The following is a 6,823-nucleotide window of genomic DNA, read 5'->3' as shown; positions in this document are numbered from 1 at the left end:
AAGCAAGACAATAAATAATACAACAAAGATATGTAGAAAATAAACGTCTTTAAGATACGTTCATAAGAAACGTAACGTTGGAGAAAATAGGTTTCTACAAGATATGTAGAACATAAACGTATTTGAAATACGTTCATAACAAACGTAACGTGGGAGAAAATACGTTTCTAGCTAAACGTAATTGAGAATGCAGTTTAGTTCTGTGGGAACGTAATTTTTATGAGACAGGGTTGAGAGTTATTGGACCATGATCACTCCATTAGATGATGGCAATAAAGAAAGCCTCCTTGCTGAGTTATATAATGAGGAGCATTGTGAGCGGGCCAAGGTTGAAGTGATCAAGAAAATTCCACACTTTCTCAGACTGGACTCCAATTAACAGTTAGTTCACTTGTCTTAACTTGTGGCTCTGTCACAACTCTCTGACACCCTGTAATAATTGCTTAATTTTATCGTTTGTTTATTCCTCTGCAGTTTACAAGCTTTACTTTATTATTGTTACAGGTATTGTATCGTATTAGCTTTGATACATTTTGCTATAGTTGCATGTGCTATTATTTAAGAGAGAAATGAAAGAAAAAACACCCTGTCAGTACATTTGAATCCCTCTAAAAAAGGAAAACAACATATGAAACTTCATTATCTTGCTATCATGTTATATAATCAAATACATTTCAAACAGATTACATCATGTTATCATGAATATCCTTTGTAACATATCCATGTAATATACAGTACTGCACATTTCTCACAATGTGGCTGGGTTTGCAGTTTCTAAAACCTCTCCAGCCACAGTGCTCTGCCTGGAGTTTTTGGTATAAAGCTGTTCCATATTAGCCCTCTATATTCCCTTTATATTCATGATCTGAGTGGCCAAATGTATTCATGATGAAACTGCTTCCCAAGAGGAAAACGGTTTAAAAGGCTGCGATAGCTCCACTAGTCCATTACTGCGGTAGAAATGGCAAAGAGGCACTGAGGTGCTTCCATTTTATGTGCAGGGTTTTAGTGATTTACACACTCATCAGGTGGGTTTTGTCTTGCGCTTTTTATTTGGACGCAAGCATTGATTATGAGAGGAATTTCAGTGAGCTATTTAAATGCATTGGAAAAGTTTCACTCAATCATTCACACTGCAGTTTTTAATTCAATAGATGTGTCATTAAATTGCTGCCCCATCGCACACAAGCCATGTCAATCATATCCCATTCGCAATATCATTATTTCATGTCTCCGCCTCAACGTTTTTAGAAATGAGTCAGTGTCGAGGCTCGAGGCAAGGAGGATGGATGTAAATACAGATAGGAGCTGTAAAAGTTAACTGCCCGTTGGATGTTGGGCTAGTGTCACAACTTGTGGAGAAGGACCAGATGGATGTGACTCCAAATAAAGCATCAACATCTGCACACACTGTTCAAACATCTCAGCTCTCGATGTCTTAATGCTGTCGTTAATACTCTGAATATGGGCCTAATTGAAGCGACATAATTAGATTAACATGTTCACGCGACGAACAGCGAGTCTACTTTAACATTCTGATAATCACATTAACATCAAAGTGTGAGTGTATAAATGTAACGGTTTCTTTAAAGAGCGCCTGCTTCTGTTGGATTGGATGTCTTAAAATGCAAAGCTTTACCTCCCACAGCCAGGTTTTCCCTCAGGCGAGTTATTATGCAACCGAAAGTGGATCGGCACTGTCAGAGTGTGCTTCTTTCTCTTCCCTTCTCTTTTTTTTAAGGAGGGGGAAGAGTAATCTTGCACTCTAATTTTAGGCTTTTGGAGACTCGAGAAAGACAAGGCCACTTTAAGACCCTTTCACCCTCTGACAGTGTTTCACTTTCTGCCATTACTCTGGGCAGTGTAACCACAGACTGTGCTGACCCTCACTCTGCAAAGTGTTGTTGGTTACACAGAAAAAACTGTAGGAGACAAATAATAACATTCGATAAGTGTTGTCCTGCGGCTAAAACACAGCCACCCATTATTGATGAATGGGCAGTAATGATATGGTAAATGTATGGGATGGTTTTATTTTCCTTCAAAGTCCAAAAATATCTTAATTTCAGATTATGACTAATTACAATAAACATATTGTAAATAACATTGCACAACTTTCTCCTAATTATTTTTTGTTTTATGTTTTCCTGCTTCTTCGTTGTGATATTTAGATGAAAGCTTTCTATTTTTACTTGTACATTTTTAGAGCTTATGGTATATAAGGAAACCACTGGAAGGTCCAGGTTTTTAAAGGATTATCAAAACCAGCATGTGTGCACAATTCTACGTAAATATAATCAAAGTAATACTATGTAAAATGAGGATTGTGAAATAACCGCTTTTCAAAAAACAAAAACGGTCAAATGTTTTCTGCCTTTGTTACATCTACAAAAAATTAATTGGAAACTATTTTGATAATGGACTCAACACTGATTTATAATCTTTATTACAACAATGTCAGACAATAATGTGTACAGCCTTACAGGTATGGATCATTTCTGCTTTTCTATGTTTTGTATTAAATTAAACAGAATATATTTGTTTGTTTTTTACTTAATTAGAACCTAGACTTGGATATAATTTTTAACTATCATCTTATTTTATATTGATTGTGAGTGATTGTGATCTGATTTTATAGCCCAAACACAATTTAACTGATTAATTGAGAACATAATCCGCAATTTAATCGATAAAACTTGGGAGTTGTAGCCTTACTTTCCACTAAGAAACAAACAACATTCAGTCACGTGACACAGTTCATGACAATGGTGCAGACATTCCCAAAGTCTCAATTTACCGATCAACACCAAGCAGGGGCGCCGCCAGGGATTTTGGGCCCCATGAAAAGATATCACATTGGTTACTTAAACATTTTTTTCTTAATGTTCTCAAATAGTTTGGGCCCCTGTCAGTCAGGGGCCCTTAGAATCGTCCGAACTTTTCACCCCCTTACGGCGCCCCTGACACCAAGTGAATTATCTTTAATATTGGTAGCAGTGAATGACTCAATCAGGGAGTGTCTTTTGGCTCTGATTTCTATTCTGTTATATTTTCATCTTGTCCAGTCTAGTCTGTTCTTTGGTCAGGCGTTTTACTATCCAATTTAAATATATTTCTCCATTCCAGACAGGAAAGTCAGTTCTCTTCTGCTCTCTCTGCGGTCAGGTCTGAAATAGGCTCTTATATTGGCAGCTGCAGCTCATTTGCCTTTGTGTGAGAGTGTGTAGGCGTTAGTTAGTGACACGGGAAGAGGAAACGCGAGAGGTTGACGTTGTGCACTTGACTGTTGTTTCCACCAGATAAGTTGTTAATCACGCATGTTTTTCCAACAAACGCTGCAATGCTTTATATATAAATGTGTTCTGTGTGAAGCTGGTCCATGCCTTTACTGTAAGTGCACCCCTTGCTTGGAGACTCCTTTACGGCCTGTTTAAGATAAGATAAGATAAGATGGTACTTTATATATATATATATATATATATATATATATTGTAACGTCCACCCGGACGTGTCGGAATGACGAGTGAAGCGTTCTCAAGNNCCTCTTCTTCATGTCTCTTCTACCTCACCATGTGTCCCCTCTTCTTCATGTCTCTTCTACATCAACATGTGTCCCCTCTTCTTCATGTCTCTTCTACATCAACATGTGTCCCCTCTGTGGAAAGAGACTCTGAAAGTTTCAGGAACAAAGATTCTCTCTCTTTTTGTCCTGATCCATTTCTATAAAAACCTGTCTGAAAATGAGCTGATCAGATTTTTGCCACTTTATGATGTCATAACGATGTTTTGGCTTGTGGTTACACAGGCCAACAACAAAACACTGCAGAGGTAATAATAATAATTATTGGTCTTTTTTTGCAGGCATTCATCAAAGCTGTTGCGCGTAGGTCGAGAGGACAATAACTTTTTTATAAATATGAGAGATTATTTCAGACGTGGGTGTGAGGTTAGCGGGGCATTTAGAGGGATTTAATCAGCGAGGAGCCTCGTTGAATCAGAATCGTTTTTATTACCCAGTGAGTTCACACATGCGAGGGATTTGCTTTGGTCTAAATGGTGCATACAAAGACACAGAGAGAAGAATACGTTGTTTTGTTTTTTAAAGGTCTCCTATTATACTGTTTTTCATCAATATATTATAGGTCTCAGATATATACAGAACCTGTCTCTGATTGGCTGAAACACCAAAGGAGCCCCCCCCCCCCACCTAATCACCTGAATCTCCTCCTTGAGCACCATTAGGCGCGTTCACACCGGAGTACTTTCCCCCGTACTTTTCCCGTTTAGTTCCGATAGTGCCTGGAATTTTGCGATCACACTAAAAAGAGAACTTAGTTCAGAGAACTCTTACCCCCATTTGTAGTCCCTGCTAGAGAGGTGGGACTATCCTGGGGAGAAAAAAGTACCAATTTCGATTGGCTGGGCGAATTGCAAACCACGCCCCGTAAAAATCTGAAAAGTTTTGTGAAGCCACCATTTTATTTGCTCGCATTAGCATTATTAGCATTAGCCCCGCGCACCAACGGAGAGAGACTAACTTATGGCAACACAAAAGAGAACATGGGAGCGGTGGAGATGAGGAGGTGTCGGCGTAGAAGCTGCTGGGAGTCCCAGCAGCTTCTACTGAAGCCAGTCCCCAACTCCGGGGACTTCCGGCCGGGGACTTCGGGTGGCAGTATACGCCGTGAAGTGGTTTGCGGCCTGCCAGTAAACCCAAAGCAGAAGAAGACGAAGTGGCGTCAGCGGCTTCATTTGCCTAATCTTCCCTCAGGGAACTTATTCCGGTGTGAACGCGATCTGCTCTTTAGTTCCATAGGGGTACTAAGTGCTGGCACTAAGTACGGCAAAGTACTTGGTGTGAAAGCGACTATTGTGTTCTTTGTAACCAAATCTCTCTCAGAGGGGCGTGGGGAGGGGCTCCTTATTTTCATCTAAAGTAACAGACAGAGAATCAGCACTTTGGAAACAGGGCTGAAACAGAGGGGATTATGGGTAATGCTGCAATGATCAGTTTGGTGTTTCAGCCAATCAGAGACATGTTCTGTATATATCTGAGACCTGTAATATATGGATGAAAAACAGTATCATAGTTTTAATGGATCCCACCTTCCTGCCGCTGCTCCGTGTCGGATCCGGATCTTTCTGCTGGGACTTCCCGGCATTGATCTGACATCTTGGCCGGCGCGGTTCTTTCCTGCTGTCTGTCTCTCTCCGCCCCCCCGCCTGCCTCCCTCAGCCTGGCAGCCGGCGCTGGCGTTTCCTGAGTTTTGGACTTCTTCTCTGCTTTAAGGATCTTGGGCGCTGGGGGCGTTTGTGATGGAAGGGCCTCGGGGGCATCCTCCCTGTGCCAGAGCCGGAAAAAGAGCGAGAGCAGAATGAATAATCGGGACTCAAACGGCACCCCTTTGTGACAGCGAGGGATCATACCTGTAAAGCATCTGCCACATAAACAGCGCTTTTTTTAATGAGCTCTTACTCCTAGAAATGATACGTTTCATTCAATTTGAGGGGGGTAACATCCACACATCATCTGCAAATATCCCTGAGGGGCTTTAATAGGGAGGCTGACATCCCTGAATGATGTTTACATGACACTTAATGAACAGTGCAGAGTTCACATTGTATGAAAGCGTGACAGCATTTGACTTCCAGTGCGTTTGGATAGACATGCATACAAAGATCAAAGGCTTCAAAGTGAATGTTGTTGCTTTTGAAGAATTATGCGTCCCTCCATCTGCACCCCCCCTTGCTGATACCTCTCCCTCACTTCCTTACACATGTCTTTTCATCTTCTCCTGTTTTCCGTCTGCCACAATCCCCAGAGTTTGCTGCGGGCCAGAAAGCTGCAGCTGAAGCTCAGCCAATCTGGAACGCAGCTCCGCCTTCCTGGAGATCTGAGAGGGAAGGAGGCACGAGATTGGTTTGTAGACCAAGCCATTAAATCCACAAGTTGCTCATGTACACAACCAACACACTCAGCCTGTCTCCATTTATTAGTCTGCGACTGGCAACATGTCTGACTGCGAGTTATAAAAGATGCATGACGAGTAAATCAGGTATCGACTTGAGATGAAGTGTTTGTTCCCGCAGCATCTGTTTTAAGCTTACATGGGAACTGTTTTGTAGTTTTCTGTTTCTTATTTTCACATAAAATGTTGATAAAGTCTTAAAGGGGTCCTAATATGCTCATTTTCAGCTTGATATTAGTATGTTGTGTCTCTACTGCGACATGTCTCCATGCTTTAATGTTTCTCATACTGCAGCACCTCTTTTCACCCTCTGTCTGAAACCAGAGCCCAGTCTGCTCTGATTGGTTAGCTGGTTGGCTCTGTTGTCGTGATTGGTCAACCGCTTAGAGATGTCCCGCCCCTTAGCGTATCACGTTTAATTTTTTTTGGGAGCGTGAGTGTTACATATTGATAGCATTATGTTCGGGAAGTAAACAAAGGAGTCCAATGGAGACTAAAATACAAAATGTAGTAATATTAAGTAGCATAAAACAGTAAAATATCCAAGTTAATTATAAATACTGCAACATTGAACTTAAGGACAGTAAATATACTAATTTAGACTCCACTACTTTGAAATGTGGTGTAAGTGTAAATCCATAATCTTTTTCCGCAACATGTGAAATATTTATCTGTGTTACTCATACGAGGAATAAACAATTGTAAATAAGGTGTCATATTAATGAATAGAAATAGTATATTAAGTCACTTCTGTTTTATCATTTGCTGGTTTGTTGTGGGCCATTTCATTGCACACAGTAAGTTAAGACATAGGACATATGAATCATGGCTGTAGTGGCGACACCACTGAGTGC

Source organism: Notothenia coriiceps, unplaced genomic scaffold (assembly GCF_000735185.1).
Source record: "Notothenia coriiceps isolate Sejong01 unplaced genomic scaffold, NC01 NC01_scaffold00000339, whole genome shotgun sequence".
In the NCBI taxonomy this organism is placed as follows: domain Eukaryota; kingdom Metazoa; phylum Chordata; class Actinopteri; order Perciformes; family Nototheniidae; genus Notothenia; species Notothenia coriiceps.
Note: the sequence above shows the minus strand (reverse complement) of the source record.